Source organism: Alexandromys fortis, unplaced genomic scaffold, assembly GCF_014885135.2.
Source record: "Alexandromys fortis isolate MF-2015 unplaced genomic scaffold, M_Fortis_MF-2015_v1.1 scaffold_50, whole genome shotgun sequence".
NCBI lineage: Eukaryota > Metazoa > Chordata > Mammalia > Rodentia > Cricetidae > Alexandromys > Alexandromys fortis.
The window spans coordinates 7,112,962-7,133,952 of record NW_026067932.1 but is presented as its reverse complement, the minus strand read 5'-3'; the positions used below and the strand labels follow the sequence as shown (position 1 = coordinate 7,133,952).

The window sequence follows — 20,991 nt, the reverse complement described above, 5'->3', positions numbered from 1 at the left end:
TACAGGCCTTGAGGCATTTCAGCCTCTGTAACTGCATGAGTCAAGTTCTCAACCACCCGCACCCAAATGCACCCTATCCAACTCCATATAGCTGAGGAGTTAGCGAAAATGAAGGGGCCGTGGAGTTGCTCCTGGGAGGAGCCAGCTTACACTGGAACCCAGAATCTCAACAATTATGCTTTGTAGGATGCTTTTATTCTCTTGTTACTGGCTTGAAGAGGGTGAGTACCTGTAATACAGTCGTCCCCCCCACACACACACACAATGGCGTGGACAATAGGACTTCCTGTATCCTCTGTAAAGTAGATGGGAACTTTTCATTCAGGTAAATGACGAGCACACGTATTAGCAGACAAAGGGGTTAGGCTCTTCTGGATAACGTCTAACGCCTTTCCAGATCTTCCTCTTTCCTGCTCCACTTCACCCTCCCCTTTGAAGAGCTGTCAAGAATGGACCTTGTCAACAGCTCCCTGCCCTGTGGGTTTCACCAGTTGGAACCCAGGCAAAGACAAACCCAGTGAAGGAGAGAGATATCAGGCCAGCACCCCTGGGACCCTTCCCTGTAGAACCATCAGAAGCTGGCGATGTGTCTCTAGTCGGCCAGCTCTGCCAACGTCCCCCTCCTTAGTTCACGCATGCGAGCCTGGAGGAGGTAAACAGAGCCTCAATGACTGGTCCCCGAAGCTACACCATCTCCAAAGTTTCCTTATACACTGCCCACACCTGTGCAAATGGTCTCTTTATTACATTTTTCTCAAATTATCCTAATTTGAGCGTACCATCTGTTTCTCACTGAGACTGAGATTCCCACAGCTTCCACGGGACTACAAAGTGTTGATTCTTTAATCACCCCAGCCCACACACCCACCCACAACACGCCCACACACAGTGTACTGATGTGTGTAAGAGGTTGATGATAAGAGGTTTCCAGAAAACTGCGGCCTAAAGTCAAGTTCAGGGTGAAAGCGTCACACTTATGTGCCTAATTGACCAACTGGGAACCTTCTGTGGACATAACTGGGAAATGTTTGCTTGTGGTTCATGATTACTGTGTGACTTCGGACTGTGTATTTATTCCTGTTGCAACAGTCAGTAACCTGATTATTCTTGGGGGGGGGCTCCTCTCCTATTATACCTTCACATAATTCTTGTGGGAAGGTCTCACTCATTCCCAAGTGACCCAGGCCTTGCCTACCTAGGGCAAGTGCCATATCTTCTGGGCCACCACGGTTCTTCCAAGAATAAACACATGACATTAATCGTCCTATCTTGGGATTCTTGCTGCAAAGACTTGGAGCAAGAACACACAATGGCAGGGCCATTGTCAGAACAGGGAGCATCCATTGTAACTGTGAACGAGCAGTCTGCAAAGGAAGCCAATGCATGAAAAGAGACCAGAGAAACACATTCTGATCTGAAGACCCCAAATCCCTGGGTCAAACCTCGCCTAGAGAGTCCTTCAGAATTTTCATTTGCTCAAGGCCCTTTGAGTGCTTTCAACAGAAAAGTTTCTACCAGTGACACCCGCAGGGCTTGACAGTGAGACAAATATATCCTGGATACAAAGTATAAAGAGGGTTATTTTAGATTTTTAAAAATTGTGTTTACTACTGTGTGTCTGTGTGGGATTATGTTAAAGTAAGCTCAGGAACCCAAGGAGGTCAGCAGATGGTTCCTGGTTCTGGAGGCACAGGTGGCTATGAACTGCCCACATAAATGCTGGGAATCAAACTTGGGTCCTCCGCAAGAGCTCTTAATCACTGAGCTAGTTCTCTGGCTCTGGCAGGATATATTTAATGAAGAATTTGGTTAACAGTATCAAAATACACTGAGTCAGTTTGCTGTGTTATGATTTTGCCATTCATTGGCAATTTTTTAAAAAAATTATTTTGTGTGAATGGATATGTCGCCTGCATGTTTTTCTGTGCATCAAGTACATGCCTGGTGCCAGTAGAGACCAGAAGAGGGCATCGTACCCCTTGAAACTAGAGTTACAGATGACTCATAAGTTGCAATGGAGGTGCTGGGAATCGAACCCAGTCCTCTGGAGGAACAGCCAGTGCTTTAAACCACTGAGTCATCTCCCCAGAGCCCTCAATTTTAAGCCTGGGTAAAATGTTCCTCCTTTAAACTGTCTATCATTCTACATACTTGCTACAATCCTCATGTTTTTAATAACCTACATGTGTAGTTTCTAAAGGGAGTATATAACGTCCACAGTACACTTTAAATCAGCCTGCTTTTAAAAATTATATTTAATTAAACCTTGCTTTAATAGAAAATTAGCTCCCAGAATTCCTGCTATAGTTTTGCTTGAAAATATTTTAATTTTTCCTATGTGGGGATGATAACCTTGAGTCTCCTGGGGGCTAGGCAAGCACCCTCTAACTGAGCTTCTCCCCAGCAATTACTTACACTGTCTGCCTCCAGGTATGCGTGGACTTGGTGCATACCTACCTGCATTTCAGCAGGAAATGTGTCAGGGCGCTCAGGAGATGTGGCGTTGGTATCATCTGCCGGAGGTAGAAGAGGATCCCCTTAGAATGAACTCATGAGTACTGGGCACCAGGGTCTTCGCCTGAAGCAAATTCTTGGCCTTACCCTTTGTCTGTGCAGCCATCCTACGCCTATTCTTACTACTTCAACAGGAACTCTTTAAGGCACACTTTTGTAAAACAAAACAAAAAAAGCTAAACTAAACTACAAGGGTTTCCCACTTTAATTAGGATAAAAAACAGCCGGGCGGTGGTGGTGCACGCCTTTAATCCCAGCATTCGGGAGACAGAGGCAGGCAGATCTCTGTGAGTTCGAGACCAGCCTGGTCTACAAGAGCTAGTTCCAGGACAGGCTCCAAAGCCACAGAGAAACCCTGTCTTGAAAAAAAAAAGATAAAAAACAAATAAGTGGCTTCCTACTACAGGAAGTCCTGTAGGACATCTGATAAACTGCTTGGACAAAGGACAGAGATGAAGGAAGGCATTCTTCTTCTAGAACATTTAGATTTTGGAAAACCATAGGGTAAGAAAACAAGGACCTGCTGGCAGCAGCCTTGTGTATATCAATTTTCCAGAACCCAGAATTGTTTCTGAGGAAAAACAAATCAAATAAGGGTTGGGGTTGGCAGGTGCTTCGCTGGACCACGGTGAGCTCACAAAGAGCCCAAGTTGATAATATTTCAAGACCTCAGAATAATATGCATTAAGCACTTTCTGAACCACATGAAATCCTTCGCAATCCCTGGTGAGGCAATAAACTTTGAATCAATAGCTGAGCAGCCGCCAAGCTTTAGCACTTGAATTTCCCCTAATTATAATGTCCAGCGGAAAGGTGGTCAGATGCAAGCTCAGCACCCACTCCAAACCAGTTAATATGCAAATGCAGCATCCTCCCAGCCAGCGCCACACTGGGCACCGGCAGCACTTCTTTACATAAGGTTTTCAAGGCTTGGGCGCTGAGGAAAGACAGCTGAAGAATCTACGCCACTCTTTAAGGTTTCAGGCCTCTGTTCAATCAGAGGTGAGCTATCAGCAATGCACTCTGGGTAACCACAAGTATTAACACAGCCAGTCCCAGGGATTCACTGACCACTAGTTACGTGTCAGGCACTCTTCTGGTTCCGTTCATTCCTCTGTAAAGCACTGTTAAGTGCCTATGAAACAGAACACGTGGTGTCAGGTTCTGAGGAATAAAAGCAGATGAGACATCAGCCCCATCATCAATGACCTGTCAGAGCAGGCTTGGATCTATAAACACTAAAAGAAAACACTAAAAGATTGTGTGATGAGTTAAACAGTTCTGTATGTAAGAACGGGGGGAAAAATATTTTCTTCAAGTGGATGCTTAAAAGGCCTTTAAAAATTTAAGTCATCAAATGATTTTCAACTAGTATTTCGATAGTGTCATCAAATTTTCACCTGAGGATTAAAGACAGCTCAGCAGTTAAAAGCACATACTGCTCTTACAGAGGATTTGAACGTGGTTTCCGAGGATCCACTCTGGGTGGCTGACAATTGCCTCTTGGCAATTCTTCAGCTGAGGCTCTCCTCTGGGATGAACCTAGGCTTGGTCAAGTTGGCAGTTAAAGCTGACTAGGGAAGGAGGGAAGCAAGTAATTAAGAACATCCTTGAAGAACAGAACACCACAAGAGGTGGTACAGGAGTGAGGCCTGAGAGAGCTCTTCTTGTATTTGTTGACTACATGACGTTTTGCCCAAGGCTTGACTTGCTTTGCATGAAAACTAACATGTACAACGACTCAAAATCTGGTTCACAACACTTCCCATGGCAATTTAGCAACTTTGGGTATCTTTTACTGTGGGTTTCAGTCACCACTGTTAGGGACAGCAAACGAGGAAACTAGAGGTAGAGAGGAACCGGAAGCAGGGAGATGACAGAAGAGTTTGTCGGGATGAAGTTTTTGAGAGGAAAAGAGAAAGATGATTAAAAGAATAGAGCCCAAATCCTAAAATAATACACCACATCGCTAAGAAGACAGAAAACTTAATTTTTTAAGAATCCCAAGTCAAGCAGAATTATTCAATAAAATTAATAACCATTGAGTGAGGGAACAGGTAAGGAGAGCTTATTTTACGTGCAAATGGTGGATAGTCAAACTAATGCAATCAAGCAATATTTTGTTTGCTTGTTTGTTTAAACATGGGGCTCAATGGTGGTTCTAAAAAGCAAAGGCAGATAAGTAGAAAATAATTACATACACAGACATAAACAATGTCTAACTTCTTTGTTTAGTATGAGGTCTATAGTTTTATTTATCAGATACAGCATTTAGATAGTCTGTCTAAAGCTTAATTAAAACTTCCCATAATAAATCCTCATTCATATATTGCAGAAGATAAAAACAGTATTTTCAAACATACATCACTGCTAGGAATTAATACATGTCACATTTCATTTTCATGTCTAGCTTTGGTGGCTTCATTTCAGATGAGAGATTTAATTCAACCTTCAAGTGCATTGATTTTGTTTTGCTTCTTTCTGGTTTATTTTTTTTTAAAGGTTTCTCATGTAACCAAGGTTGACCTCACAATCCTGCAGCCTCAATATCCCCAATGTCTGGATCACAGGCATACACCACCACATCTGGTTGATTTTGTTTTCTTACAATTGTTTATTTGGTGAGAAAATTCTTCTAGAGGGAAAGTAAGGATGTAGGCCACTTTCAATTTGGCTTCAGAAGCTCATTGCCCCATTGCAAACTCAGAGGGCATCCGAGAATATCTGATGGATAATTACACCCTGTGTGCTTCTGTCTCCCAGGAAAGAGGCTGAAGAAAGGCTTAAATATTATCACGAATGTGAAGCACCAGGTGGACAAAGGTCAGTGTCCCATGAACACCAGGTATTACTATCGCCAAGGCTTGTCCCGTATTGATGACCTCCACCACCCGGGGAAACTTCTCTTTCTACTTTGTTAATGTCCATTTGTTTTTTTTTCCACTTCAGATTTTCTAAACCTTATTGAATGCAATTCGGCATCCTTAACCTTCTTATTAAAATTCTGCCCCAAATAAATGAGAACTGTTACAGACTGGAAATGTGTGTGGCCTCTGGCAGTGACCTCCAGATGTGTCTCGATGACCTCCGAATCTCCTCATGACTGATGAGGGCTTCTATCATATTGTAGGTACCACACTGCTTCTACAGAAATGGAAGTTCCACGGTCTTAAATATGATTAAGGCAGCTCTCCAGAGAAGAAAGGATGAATAGACCCCAGAGTTGCTCATCTCTGCACAGCCTTGCCCCACGTCGGCTCATAAAGTCCTGCCAAGTTTCCCTCTTAAATGTTTTAAGATCCTCCGTTGCTCCAAGTCGGGAAGTCCACACTGCTCACCAGAATGCCATCTAACTCTTGGGCTCTTTCCCTCTGTGCTCCACTTTGGTCCTGTATCTGGATGCCTTCACTTATGCCAGAACAGCCTTGCCTCATTCTCTGTACCCATATTTCAGTGGCTTCCAAAGTCACCTGCTTTGCTGAGCTGAAACTGCTGCCCCACATCTGTGTCCTGGAGTGTATGCCATATACCATACCAGTCATTGCTACTCCCCTGAAAAATGTCCAATTATTGATTCATCTATTTCCCTCAATGAGCTATGAGGACACACCCCATGCCTTATTCAACTTTTGTTCTCTCAGACCCAAGGATAGAGTCCTAATTGGAGCCAAATGGGTATTTCCAGAAAGATAGGGCGAACTTACTGTAGATACGCTGCTAGCTTCTACGGTAAACTAGGAAACGCTCCTTTACCTGTAGAGCAACTATTTCCTTCATGTTTAAAATAAGCACGTCACAGATGTACCAAATCACGATTCTACCATGCGTGACTTGCTACTACCAGAACTTGCAATTAGAGGTAAAGAAATGAAAACTGAACAGTCAAAACCATTTGACCAAATGCTCTGAGCCTTGCAGAATGCACAGCCCTTCTCATACAAGCTGGTATTAACTAAACGGTTACTGTTGGGATGTGAAGCTATTCCTCCTGTCAGCAGAAAAGAAGAGTCACTTCAAGCGTCACATTGGCAAAACCTGTGAAAGAAGCTTGACCTGGACAGCCCTCTCGGGAGACACTAACCTTGCAACATACGAGCTGCAGCAGACGATGTTTGGGGGAGCATGTCTGCAACCGTGAGAAACTGAAAACAAGTGACTCTCTAAAGCGTCACAGATGTCAATCCAAATGCAGATGTGCCCGTCACAGAGCCACAGGATGCGGTGATTTTCTGATTCCTTCGAAATCAGGGGAGAATATAAACCGGAACAAATAGAACTCAAAATTAAATTCAGGGCATGATTGTCACTAGAGAGCTCCAAGAACAAAGACAGGGTATATCCAGAGAGTAAACGTGAGCTCCCTAACGAATGGTAGGATAATGGCGAACCATCAGGTTTTTCTTTTTTAATTTCTGTTTGTTTTTTTTTACAATGTAGTTTAAGGGTGTTTTGCCAATAATAATAAACTCAAAGGACAGAAACGAGAAGCTACCGAAGATGAAACAGAAATAAGGGGGAGAAAATGGGATATGGTGACAGAGGCTGACATTAATAAGAGGATAAATCAAATATACAAACAGAACAAAGAAGGCAATATAGACCTAAGACTGAAAGCAAGAAACGAGATTCCCTAGCCATGGAAACAAGGAAGATTGATACTCAATGCCTGATCAGGAAATACGAACCATCAGTAAATTAAATATTGCCAGGAAGATGAGCAAAATAAAAAAAGGTGTATCCTAATAAATGAAGAAATAGTGAAGTTTAAAAGGTATTATTTGGAATATTTGAGAAATGAAATCAACCTCCGTGTTCATTCATGAATGAATGACTTTCAAATTTGGTATAAATTCACAAGGAAATATTAGTCAGCCACAAAGAGTGGAATCTTGTCCCTTGCAGCAAAGAGGATAGAAATGGAGACGTGATGGCAAGGGAAATAGGCCAGAGGTAGAAACCCAAGAGCCACGTGTCCTCTCCTACCCACAGAACCATTAAATGTGTAACCTGAAAATTAAATAGTTATTGGGAGAGGCTTGGAAAAGACGAAGAGAACAGGGAGAGAAACGAGAGCTGGAGTGTATCGGTGCATGCGGCAGGGATGTGTTAAAGCAGCATACTGGGCTCCATGAAATGTTCAATTCATTAAATATTAATAAAATCTAATACATAAGGAAATACATTAAAAGTACTATAAACTGAACACATTTAGTAGCATGAGTGAGGAGGCTGAGAACAGAGATCTGTGAGAACAAAGGTTATCTTGGAAAGGAATCTGAAAGAGATCAACTTGAGAGAGTGGGTTCATGGAGCCAGTGGTATAGTTGGGAAGGTGGAACAGAATGCAGCCAAGAAGAGTGAAGTAACATTAAGTGTCCATCAGGAACCGTGAGCAAGCAGATACTCAACTTCATGTATGTACGAGTTTCAAACGAGGAGGATTGTGGGAGGCCACGGGAGCACATCCCTTCCACCTTGACAGAGAGCTCAGGCCGAGTCTTGCTCCTTCAAGGTTACTGATAGGAGATTTGAATTAGGTGTGAGTGCTAACAAAGGTATCTTGACGTAGGCTGTAGTTATTTGGTGTTTTGGGTATTTAGATGGTAATCAATTTGCTTGTTCCTTGTATCACGATAAAAAGTCTTTTGCTTTCTTCCCCTTTTTGGATTGGGGTATTTAAAGATCGTAAGAAATAAACAGGAGCACATTCAGTATTCACTGGGTTGTCCTTCAGGTACTATCCTAGTCTCTGTATCGTACCTCTGTTTATTCTGCTTAACATTTCCAATCCAACGCCCCTACCCTGGAATGTGGGAACCCAGAGAGGCTGGGCCTCAACAAAAGATGCTAAAAGCTGAGATTTTCTATAGTCAAAGGAGGACATGACTTCTAAACCTAATCTAAATTTACATGGCTAGTAAAAATACACCCCTTCAAAGAAAAGGGAGAAGTAGTTAAGTAAACAGAAAAAAAAAGACAATTACAATCAAAATGCATTGTTGGATCAACAGGAGTCTCATCAGCTACAAAGGATGCCAGAAAGCCTTGAAAAACATCTCAGGACTTCTCAGAAAAGGCGTGATGAGAAGAGAAAAAGCAACAACCTCTAGAAACCTCTACTTGGAAACCCTGATATTCATGCACGAAGCAGAGGCGTTTTCAGTAGGGGAGAGAGTTGAGTGCTCGCAGGAGGCATGAAGATGCTGCTTGTTAGGGAGGGGGAGAGGGCGGGGGCTAGACAGTTTCAGAATCAACACTGTGTTCAGGAAAGACTATAAGCGAAGCTGTAAGAAGCCAACTGCATTACACAGGCATGTGCCACACATATCCTAGGCAAATGGCCTATATCCGGAAAAACAGAAACAGCTTCATATTTCTAAGAAAATGGCTATAATTGGAGAAATGGGCAAAGGACATGAATGGACAACTTACCCCAGAGGAGATTCCGACGGTCACCAGACCTCTACAAGGCCACTTGGCTTCATTTGTCATTAGAGAAATGCCTAACAACCCCTCAATGGGATTCCGTTACAGGCATACATGAATTATTAACTTGATCCAGGGAAGGTTATACCAAGTTATAATTCCCTTAGTGATGTATACCAGGGCCACCCTACTGCACACTTGCAGACTTTGAAGGCTGTCACTTTTATTTAAGTCAAAAACATAATGAACAGACATGAAAATTGCTGTGGTTTAATTTACATGTTAAAACACCACGATTTCCTGATTTTTAGATAATATTGACTAGTGTGTGTGTACATTTTCTTCTTTGACTTCCTTGTACCCATTTTTCTATTGGATATCCATTGTAGCTATTTTTTTAAAGGAGAAATACCCTATTTTAATTTTGTGATCCAAACTTGCCCTTGACCAATTAAGTCACCTCTTCCTTAACAGGAAAGTGCAGCATTCAGTTAAGGTGAGACCATACCTGTTCCAAGACACTCTGGAGACTGAGAGCAGATATGTATCCTAGTTCTGACCAAGAAACAATCAGATGATGAATACAGGTCCCTGACCTACCCCCCACACACACACAAAAAAACAACAAAACAAGCAAGCAAACCAATCCAGCAGGACAGTTTCACCTGCCCCTGGCCTTGTCTTCCTAACCCCTGCTTAGAGTGCAGTACTTGATGTCTGGATGAGAGTGTGAGCTTTGTGACCTGGGAGACCACAGTCAAACAATCACTTTAGGAACAACAGAAACCTGTACCCTTGACGTCTTCCTGGAGTTGCCGAATTATCCCTGACTGCTCTTCCAGATTTCTGGTACCTCGGGCCAGAGAACTAAAATGCATTTGGTTTAATGCCGATAGTAGAATTTCTTCCACCTGAGTGTAATCTAATCAAGAGGCATATTCTTTTTTTGTTGATTTAATATATACAATGTATACATAAAATATAAAATATTGTGTACGTATATGATTTAATATGTACAACATAACTATAGAATACACATTTTAAGTATATTTCTCTTGCTAGTAATGTTGAAAATGCACACATTTAAAAAGGAATATAAATGACAGAGATAGATACAAAGTCCTATGAAAATAATTTAATGCAACAGCGAAGGGGCAGTATACTGATAAACTACAAACTGGGACAATTAATTCGGCAAATGGTAGAACTAGAAACTGAGAAACAAAACTTACTTCCCCAAGGCTTCTTCCCCCAACCATCATCCACACTGACATGGCTGCTGTTACCCCAGTATGGCAGACGGCTCACACTTGGGGTCCCTGCTCGGATTTGAAGCACCTAGAGTAATCCTTTCCAAAGTAAGCCACGCCAGGCCACGTGTGCACTTGGATCCCTGCGATGGTACTTCCGTCACTAGGAGTCAAATCTAAAATACTCAAAGTGGAGTGTGAATCGGACCACTCTCGCCCAGACCTTCATGTCTCCTCTCCCTTCCTCGCCACTGAGTTCTGCCCACCTTAACCTTCTTGGTATTCTTATCCTTCCTGGGGTGTGGGACAGGCTCACATTAAAGACCTTTGGGCTTGTGGTCGCTCTGCTAGAGCGTCACCTCACAGCTCAGGTCACTCCAGCCCTGGGCAGGTTGCTGTCCATTTCTAAGGGATGAAGCCTCCTCCACGGCGGGTGTCACACATCCCCCTCGCTTGAGTTACTCCGCCTCTTCCCAGTTAGCCCCAGGTGATGCGTTAGAGAGTTGCTGCTTATGGAATCTTATGTTCTTTTTCTTCTAAAATGTTGTTATTTTCTGTGTGTATGCCTTGCCTGCATGTGTTATCTTTGCGCCACATGCATGCAGTGCTCCTAGCCGTCAGAAGAGGGAGTCAGATGTCTTGGGATTGGAGTTGCCCGTTGTGAACTGCCCGTGTGGGTGCTGAGAATCAAGTCAAAGTCCTGTGAAAAACAGCCAGGACTCTTAATTACCAAGCCATCGCTAGAGTGCTGCATTTTGCATTCTTTACGAATACTATTAAAGTACAACGGAAAAGAAACATGAGTGAGGATCTAAATGCGCTGTAGACATATGAACATTCCTATCACAAACCAAAGGAAGAATTTGCAATAAAGTAGATCATAAGGTTCAATCTGAATAGCACTCCTGAACACATTTATTTAGAAAAAATTAAATGGCTGACAACTAGAATTGCCTGGGGGAACATCTGTGATTGTAAAACCTAAAGTTTATATAGAAACAGGAATTGTCAAAAACAGTATATTTCATTTAGAAATAGAAGACAGGTATTTCACCACTTCTAAATGGTATTAATAGTAAGAATCCAGAGTGAGCTATTAGGGGATTGAAAGCTAAACGATCAGAGAGGAAGAGCAGCCAGCCTCTGATTCTTATGTCTATGACATCCTCAGACCTAATGCGGTATCCTGTCTCTCCAAGTCCTCAGACTGAATGCCTAAGCTCCTGTATCCTCCTGCCTTGTATTCCTCTCTCTGCCCAATCATACCACGTCGCCACCTCCCTAGTACTGCGATTAAAGATGTGAGCCACCACCACCTGGCTCTTTCTCTTTTAGACTGATTCAATCTCATGTAGCCCAGGTTAACCTTGAACATAAGAGATCCGTTTGCTTCTGCCTCCAGAATACTGGGATTAAAGGTGTGCACCACCACTGCCTGGCCTAGATGGCTACTTAGTTTGGCTAGCTCTGCACTCTGATCTTCAGACAAGCTTCATTTGTTAAAGCACAAACAAAGTATCACATACAGAGGATAGATATTTAAGAGAAGGGGAAAATGTATAACCGGTTTTTAAAACAGTGTAATTCAGAAGGCAGAGGCAGGCAGATCTCGGTACATTTGGGGCCAGCCTGGCTTACACAGCAACTTCTAGGAGAGATAGAGCTATACAGTGAGACCCTTTCTCAAGAAATTATAGTTCACTAATATAAAATTAAAAGCTTTAACATGCACAGCTTTGAAAAGCAACAATATTTGAAAGCACATTGGTATGGGAAATGGAAAAGCTGATTACAGAGGTGCAAATTAACAGAGTCCTGTTGGAAGCATTTTGTATAGGATATTAAGAATTTTAAAGTATTTATTCATTTTGAACTGGTATTTCCACTTTCATTTTACATAGCGAGGCCATTATGTGCAAAAACCAATATTCACTGGTTGTCAACTGTGACATATTTTATGAGTTAAAAGTTGAAAACATAACTGTTCCATGGCAGGATAATGATTACAGAAATTATGTGGCGTATATGAGGTAGAATATTAAAGTGCCATTAAAAAGGTTTTTTTTTAAATTTTAGAGACCTAAAAATATATATCATAATAATAGTTGAAATAAATCAGGATGCCATACAGATTACACAGCATAAGATTTCAAATAAGCAAAATCATAAATACCATTTTTAAAAACTAAAGAAACTTCTGCATTTATATGGTAAGATTAGGTATATTTGTCTTTTTTTCCAAAGTATATTTCTGAATTACCTAAGTTTTATCAATCACAAGAAAAAAAGTACTTGGGTCAAAGAAATCTTAATTAAAAGGAAAAAAGTACACCCAACCCCTGCAGACTTCAGCTACTCAGGTGTAGGCCACGCCAGTCAGGAGAACAGGTGTAGGCCATGCCCAGCCAGATAGGCCACACCAGTTAGAACAAGAGAGACCCCCTGTTGCACCAAAGGCCAAGATAGCCACCAGAAGGCCAGTTCCCAACTTGGAAGAGACTCCATACCAGACGAGAGGTCATGTGGGTTGCCAGAAATCCAGGCCACAAAGACCACAAGATCAAAGAGGAAACAGAAGTCAAGGAACAAAACACCCATCCAACAAAACATAAACCCAGAAATCAGCACCAAGACCTATAATTATCCCCAACCCAGATACCTAAACACCAATGTAAGACTGCAGTCAGTAAGAGTCAGGGTAACATGGCACCACCAGAGCCCAGCTATTCTACAAGAGCAAGACCCTAATATTTCAGCACAGCTGAAACACACACACACAAAAANAAAAAAAAAAAAAAAAAAAAAAACTTAAAAAAAACTGTATGAAGATGACAGAGATTCTTTAAAAGGAAAGGAAAAAAGAAATCCCTTTAAAAAAAAACCAAGGAAAAGACAAAAAATAGAGTAATTAAATAAATCCTTTAAAGACTGTAAAGAAAGCCAAGAAAAAACTAACAGGTGAAAGAAACAAGACATGAAAATTGAAATAGAAGCAATAAAGAAAACACAAACAGGGAATTCTGAAAATGGAGAATCTGAACAAGCAAGCAGGACCACAGGTACAAGCATCACCAGCAGAATACAGGATATGGAAGAGCGAATCTCAGGCATTGAAGATAAAATGGAAGAAGGAGATTCATTGGTCAAAGAAATTGTTAAATCTAAATAAAATAAAATAAAATAAAATAAAAACTCTTAATATAAAACATCCAGAAAATCTGGGATACTGTGGAAAAAACAAGCCCAAACTCAGTTTGTTTCTGTCTGGATGTCCTCACTTATGAGTGGACATCAGCTGCAAAGGAAAAGATAAAGCATGCTGTTCTCCACAGACCCTGAGAGGTTAAGTAGCAAGGAGGGACACAAGGCTCTCCCTGGGAAAGGAAACTAGAATAGATTTCATCTCTCTAGTGAACTGTGGGTGGGTTGGAAACAGGAGGAATCAACTTTAGGAGGGTAAAATACTGGGAGAAATGATTGGAACTGGGGAGGCATTTGGGGGATGAAGTGGGAATAGAAAGGGCATGCAGTCTATGACAATAACCCTAGCAAAGACTCCTAGTACTAGGGAACACAGAGCCTTCTGGTCATCTTCTGTAGCCAGGCAAGGCCTCAAGTGGAGGGACTGGGACACCAACCCCACCTCAAAACTTCCAACCTATAGTGTGTCTTGCCTGTAGAGTGTTCTGGGACCAGAGCCTAGTGGAAACCTCACCCAGCAACCAATAGTGGCAGCTACTGAGTCCCACAGCCAACCATTAGGCGGAGCTCAGAGAGTCCTGTGGAGGAGGAAAGGAAGGATTGGAGGAACCATAGGGGTCAAGCACACCATGAGAAGGCCCACAGCATCAACTGGCAGGGACTCATGGGGACTCACAGACATCAGAGAGCCTGTAGGGGGCTGATGTGGTCCCCTGCATATGGCTGGGTAGCTTGGTGTGCTTGTGGGATTCCCAGCAGTGGGAGCAGGGGCAGTCACAGACTCTTTTGCTTATTTATGGCACCCGTTTCCTCCTAGTTGGTTGCCTCATTCAGCCTTGATGTGATGGCATGTACCTGGCCTTATTGTGGCATATTATGTCGTGTTTAGTTGAAGTCCTGGAGGCCTGCTCTTTTCTGAGGGGAGACGGAGGGGCGTAGATCTGGAGGAGAGGGGAGATTTGGGAAGAGAGCCTATAGGGAGTGAAGGAAGGGAAAACTGTGATTGGGTTGTAATATATAGGGAATAATAATGATATTATTATTAATTATAAAAATAGAATGAAAGAATGCCACATATTTAAACTGCAGTTCCCACGATGCTTCATTCTGATAGTTTATGGGCTAATGTGTAGGTTAATCATCTTGTTAGGTGTTTCAAGTACAAGGTATTTCTGTTGCTCATATCTGAGACTCGATCCCTTAATATAAAAGAAAGGGAACGATTCTATTTAGCAGTTTTGACAAGCAGGCCATAGAGACCACTGTTTCAGTCAGCATGCAACTTTGTTTTTGATTCTGTGTTTCAAATTGCAACCTTGTTATTGCTTCTGTGTTCAAATGCCTTAATGACACACAGGGACTGTTCCCTCTTCAAGGATCTTTGGAGAGAACATTGAAGGAGGAAACCTTTACATTTTATCAGTTATTTTTATGGTCCCTGTTTCAAGTTCTCAAATTAGATTGTGAGTTCAGTTTACAAATACTTGCCATAGAAAAGCACAGCCCGAATGGTCACACAGATTTTAGTCTTCTTTAAACACCTTTAGTTCATTTTAAACAAATGCACACAACAAAACAGGAAGTAACTATTCCCTTTGGGCTTCACAGAAGCACCATCATGGTGAGCAGAGAGGCTGTGATGACCTCTAGACCTGGGGAAGAAAATAAGCAGAAAAACACAGCTGATAGGCCTTCGTAATTTAATGAGACTGTTAACATTGCCTGTTGGGATAGTGGAAGAATCACAAGATCTCCACCTGAGAGTCCACCCGTCCTCCCTCCCACGCTGCAGCACAGAGTCTTGGGGAGGCTAGCGTGAGAGGCAATGGAAAGTTGACCAGGGGCTGGAAATGCTAGACAGTGCAGCTGCTCGTGAGTCAGCCATGCTGGGGTGGGACTTTTCAAAGATGCAGCTGCCTTTGAGTCATTCATGCTCCTGCTTGGACAGAGCTCCTCTTTGTTCTGCCGGTGCCCTTTATATCTGGGGTAAACAAATCCTTCTTACGTCTTCCTACAGAAGTCGTACACCGCATTACACACCACAGAACCCTGAAAGACGGTGTGTTGGATGGCCAGAGCCTACAAGGACCACCAGATATCGGGGCTTTGCAATGACATCTAATTATTCTACTCTCTGTATCTTGCATGATGGCAATATGATAAGGCGTGTATCCAGTAGCTTAGCAAATATAGCACTGGAAATTTTCCTACATATCCACACAAGCATGTACAAAGTGTCATGGATGAGGAAACTAACTCATTTTAATCTGAAATAGCAACCTACAAAACCATCAGTAAGGCACTCACAGAATGAATCAGATATACCCTAGAGCAGGAGACTTGGAAGCTGTAAAAGAGGCCGAGAAAAAAAGAAGTTCCTTGTGTACTCCTTCATCTAAGATGCTTGCCAAGACACATAGTAAGTACAAGGCAGGGAGCAGAATGCCACATCGCGTATGTTACCATCTGTCTCTGAAAGCATGGTAAAGCTCACACAAAGACTGCCTCCTCGGTGGAGAAACCGGTGTCTGGGGGCTGGGACAGGAGGTAGCTCAGCCTTGCATGTCCTCCATATTTTTAGAATCTGTTACACATGACTATTACCCATTGTGTTCAAAGAAAGTGCTTAAAAGATGCACATAAGATAATCTGCTTACATATTTCTCATTTCCTAATATTCAAAGCACCGATTATTGAAAATGACTCAAGTTCATTTTTTTTTCTAGTACAATGTGTGTCTGTCGTAAGATACAAACTTCCTCCAGCTCAGAACAGCGGTAACTGCCGTAGTGGTACCCAATTCAAAGGATGAGGTTATTTAGTTTTCATTATTAACTATTAATTTATTCATTGGTTCATTTAACTGTGATCTGCTTAACTTTCTGCATGTGCCAGAAAGCGACAGAGATACCAGTCTCCCTCTGGGGAGCACTGTAGTGTGGGAGGCAGAAAAGCAAACAAGCCCCTTACTCTGTCTGTAACTATCCAGAACCCTCCCCCTCGGGGCTGGGCAAACCAATACAACGCGGTTACGTGTGAGAGGAAAGGAGGGTTGCAATGGGTAAACTTCATTGCCAGCTTGACTGTGGTTAACGCTCGCCTTGGAAACACACCTCTTGGGTGTGTCTATGAGGGTGTTTCCAGAAGGGTTTAACTGGAGACAGAATGTCTACCCTGAATGTAGGCAGCACCATCTCATGGCCTGGGGTCCCCAGCCGAATAAAAGGGGAAAGTGGGTTGAACATGAATTCATCTCCATTCTTCCTGCATCCAGACACAGTAGACACATCTGTCTTACTCTCCTCCTTTCAGCCATGATAGACTGTAGCTTGAAAGAGTAAACCAAAGCATACCTTCCCTCCCTAAGCTGCTTTTACTAGAAATTTTCTCACAAAAGCCATAAAAGTAACTGACGCAAGAAAGGAAGATGCAAAGGGAACCCGGATGAGGCAAGAAAACCCTACCCAGTCAGACTCCAGAGAAATCCAAGAAACAAGGAGAAATTACCCAAGGCACGGAGGACAAAACCCTGCTCAGGCATATGTAAAATCTAAGAAGCCTGCGGAACATTCAAGAACCTATAATAGGTGGGGTTGGATTGAGAGGCGGGCTGATTGAGGTCAATCAGAAGCGGGCCGCCATAGGCACAATATCTCTTAAAAAAAAAAAAAAGAACTTTGTCCTTAGAGTACAAAGTTCTGGAATCTGCCTTTTTATAGTGCTTACCTGGATATGCTAACACTAACTCTAGCACTGGAACTACTGGTATCTGGGACCTTCTGGCCTGGACTCCTTGAAGATAAAAATGCCCTCTAAGTGACCAGGAGAGAAACAAGGCAAAGTTCTCTGAAATTTCCTCCAAAGTGAAGTTCTGAGAATGGCAGAGAGCTGGTTTTCAAGGGCTCATCCCGCCCCAGTCAGAGGCACCGGGAAACAGGAACAGCGTGCCAAAGCAGGGTCTGCCTCCAATGGGAAACAGATAATTTAGATACAAAAGCTGCCTTTTGATTCTTTTAAACTTAGCATGAGGCACCACCACAGGCGACACAAGTTTGCATTCTATTTATCTCCGCCACAGACTTGGAGTGAGGGCCTGGTACTTGGCATCCATATGCATACAGCATAGATAACCTCAGCGGGTCTAAAAGTGGGACGCCTTCGCCACCTGAGGCACAATGAGGCAGAGCCATCCACTGTTCCGAGATGCCTCGATGCCTCCGAAAACAGCGCCGCGCTCCTGACTCGTCCCTGCACCGACGCAAACGTTCATCTCTATTTTTGGTTTGTCTTCCTTACTGAAACCATCTTGGCCACTGTTTGAGGATCTTTGCAAGATATAATTACACAGAGATTCCAACGTGAAAACAAAAGAAAGACGGGGGAAAAAAGGGAAAAACCAAACCACCCTACAAAGGTATATTTTTAAACTCTTAACAGGCTTGAATCTAGATGAGTCATATACTAAAATCAATATCATCTACAATTGCTCTCTATCTGCACAGTGTTTTGCTCACCAAAAGCTAAGCGCATGCTTATTATATTTATTCATTCACTCACGTTATGGGTAATTTATTGAATACCCACTCAATGGCAAGCACTGTGGTAAGTATTCCACAACGGTGAACAAGGGTATCCTCTCCCAGCCCCCACTCCATGTCCTAGTGAACAGACATTATACAATGCACAAGGACATGGGGTGATGATGGTCTAATGAAGTAGACGGCCAGGATGCTAAGGGAACAAGAAAGCTAGGGAGCTCTGGCATCACAATAGAGTAATTCTGTCGGAGGTATGGAAGCTTCCCCTAAGGGACTCTGTTAAACCTGATTTCAAAGATAAAAGTCAGACAGGGAGTGAGAGAGGAAAAGGCAGAGGGTAAGTGTGTGTGAACATTGCTAATCCCTGCTGGCTAATCAGGGAGGGAATGAAGCAGAGAAAGAGTGGGCAGCATAGAAGATGGAAGGAACGATATTAGAAAAATGGCAGGGATGAGAGAGGATAGCGTGTGAAGAGTTGCAAGGCTTCTGGGGTGCAGCAAAGAGAACGAAGGAGAGTTGGGATTCTGTTAGGAACAAAGGCAAGAGAGACCTCTGCAAGGGAGCTAAGTCATCCAGGGTATTCTTGAACATTAGCAGATGGATATGTATGCCCCAACTTCCAAGTAGCCCTAGAATCTAAAAGTTCAGCACCTTGGCCAAGGTCAGGGAGTCATGGCTGCACTCCATCCATTAATCTAATGGTCCCTGCCGGTGCTCAAGTAAGGATGTGCTTTAGCTCCAAATTATGTAAAATTAATAACAATTTGAGAGCAGAGAATTGGAGTACATAGTGTATACATTTCTGTGTGAGTAATTTGGGAACTTCAGTACTTTTGTTTTGAGTTGAGGTAATGTAGGATGAAGGAAAATTTCTGGTGTTTTCATTGCTTTTAGCCACAGTAATTTCATTATAAGCATATTAAATTATCAAGTGATATTAGATGACATATTTTTTAAATGTTGCCATTTGAGGGGAGGTATACTTTTACAGGGTACTTTTAAAATATCAGTAAGGACCCTTATTCTGCTAGATAAAAAAAAATGTGAAGCAATGGTAGTGATAGGTTCAGGGATGGGGGTATCATTGTGTACTCACTGGTGGTGACCCCCACCAGGTTCTGATTCAATATTCACACAGATGACCCTAATTAAACTAGGTAAGCCATGAATCTGAAAAGGGACAGGCAGAAAGAGGGGGAGGAGTCAGGAGAGTAAAGGGAGAGAAAGTAACCAAAACACACTATCATATCCATAAAAAATTGTCACAGAGCAAAATTAATCAATCTGCTTTTAATGAAACGATGAAAGGAACGAAGAATACTTTCTTAATAAAGCTGATAAACACTTTGCCAGAGCTAGGAAATCACAGTGCTGGGCCTCCTTTAGAGATTCGCCAGTCCTTGGCTTACATGAACAATAATTTATTCTCAGAATAGTGGTGTTGGTGTTAATAATGAACATAACACCAAAGACTGCTAATCTGCCAAGCACTGTCCTAAATACAAGGCGTGCGTGACTTCGCTCCTTCTCACGGTTTGCCTAGAGTGATGGAGAGTGGAGGTGCAGACTTGATTTTTATCCCAGATGTTTGCCTGTTATTAATACTACACCACCATGAATAGGAGCAGAGCTGCTCCATCACAGTTCTGGTAAGAGGATGCTACGGCAGGAACACTGGGAGAAAATGCGTCACCTTGGATCTGGCCCATGGCAAATAGAAAAAAAATATTAAGACACGAACTTAAGCCCTGTTCCTGTCTGAGTGTTTGTGTCCAAAATCCATGCTGAATTTTAAGCCTTGATACAACACCGTAAGACACAGAGCCTTTGGGAGGTCTTTAGCAGATAAGGAACCCTCATCGTGGGTGGGATCTGTGACTTACAAGTGAGCTGAGGAGGCAAAACTAGACCTTCTGTTCTTCTGCATCCTGCCAGCCAAGGACGAAGCCATGAGGCGCCATCCAACAGCAGAGGGCAAACCAAGCAGACACTGAATCTTCTAGCATCTTGACATTGGACCTCCCAGCTTCCAGAGCCAGGAGAAATTGGCTTTTACTGTTCAGAAATTAGTCAGAAGAAGGTATTATGTTATAGAAGTACAAAATGACTAAGGCAGATCTTAATATTAGAAGATTGGAAGACAAGCATGATGCTGTTCTTGGAGGCTCTAATTTAAAAACCACATCTTTAAGAAGAGACTATAAATAATGTCATTAAAAGCTCAGGTGTGTGTGTGTGTGTGTGTGTGTGTGTGTGTGTGTGCCTTCAGTTGTACATGCATTGGTGTTCCATTAGAACTAGCCAGTGGGGCCTAGTGGAGTCATCAATAAACACACAGCTGAAGGTACACACACTCACATACTCACACTGACACACTCTCACACATACACAGAGACAGGAAGGGAGAGGGAGACAGAGACACACAGAGAGATTCAGAGAGAAGACTGGGCTTCCAGAGAAAATAATGTGATAACAGAGGAAACTTTCTGAGAGGCTCAGCTTTCCAAATAAGTCTTATAAAAATGGAAGGCAGAATGTATTACGAAGAGTGAGATAGAAGAATAGCAATGACCTACGTGAAGACTATCACGGAGCTGCAACAAACGCCAGGAAAAGAGCTGGGACTTGTGAAAATGTCACAGACGACAAAGGTTAGGCAGCAGAAAAAAAAAGCAGGAAAGGTACTCAGAGCCCAAAGATGAATAAAGAATATTATAACCTTGGCTTTTGGGAGGAGGTGGATATTTAACAGTAGATTTGCATTTGTCGTAGCTGGTCCAATAGGTCTGAGAATAAATGACTACTGCAGGCTCGGCCCTAAACAGGGCATCTGTAGTTCCTCCTCCAAGGCCCACAGACTATCACAGAAGAGGAGGAAAATACCTAAGAGAGCTAGGAGATAGGAGATGTGCTATCAAACGCTGCCTTCTGGATATGTCATGGCCATTGCAATCATGAACACACATCAGCTATGGCTAAAACATAAAACTTGCACACAAAGAAAGGAAGAAGAGGGAGGGAGGGAGGGAGGGAGGGAGGGAGGGAGGGAGAGAGGGAGGGAG

At 42.7% G+C, this 20,991-nt stretch overlaps 1 protein-coding gene across 8 annotated transcripts in view; it reads right to left on the bottom strand.

Annotated features, from left to right (window-relative positions):
• Window positions 1-20,991, bottom strand: part of Ano4 (anoctamin 4) — a 320,118-nt gene that overhangs the window by 179,028 nt on the left and 120,099 nt on the right. Inside the window, exon 2 of one of the 8 annotated variants that reach the window (XM_050145816.1) lies at window positions 2,458-2,513. The exons of the other annotated variants lie outside the window; for them this stretch is intronic. The gene's annotated coding sequence lies outside the window, so the exon portion shown is untranslated. The remainder of the gene's footprint in view (window positions 1-2,457; window positions 2,514-20,991) is intronic. 8 annotated transcript variants of the gene reach the window in all.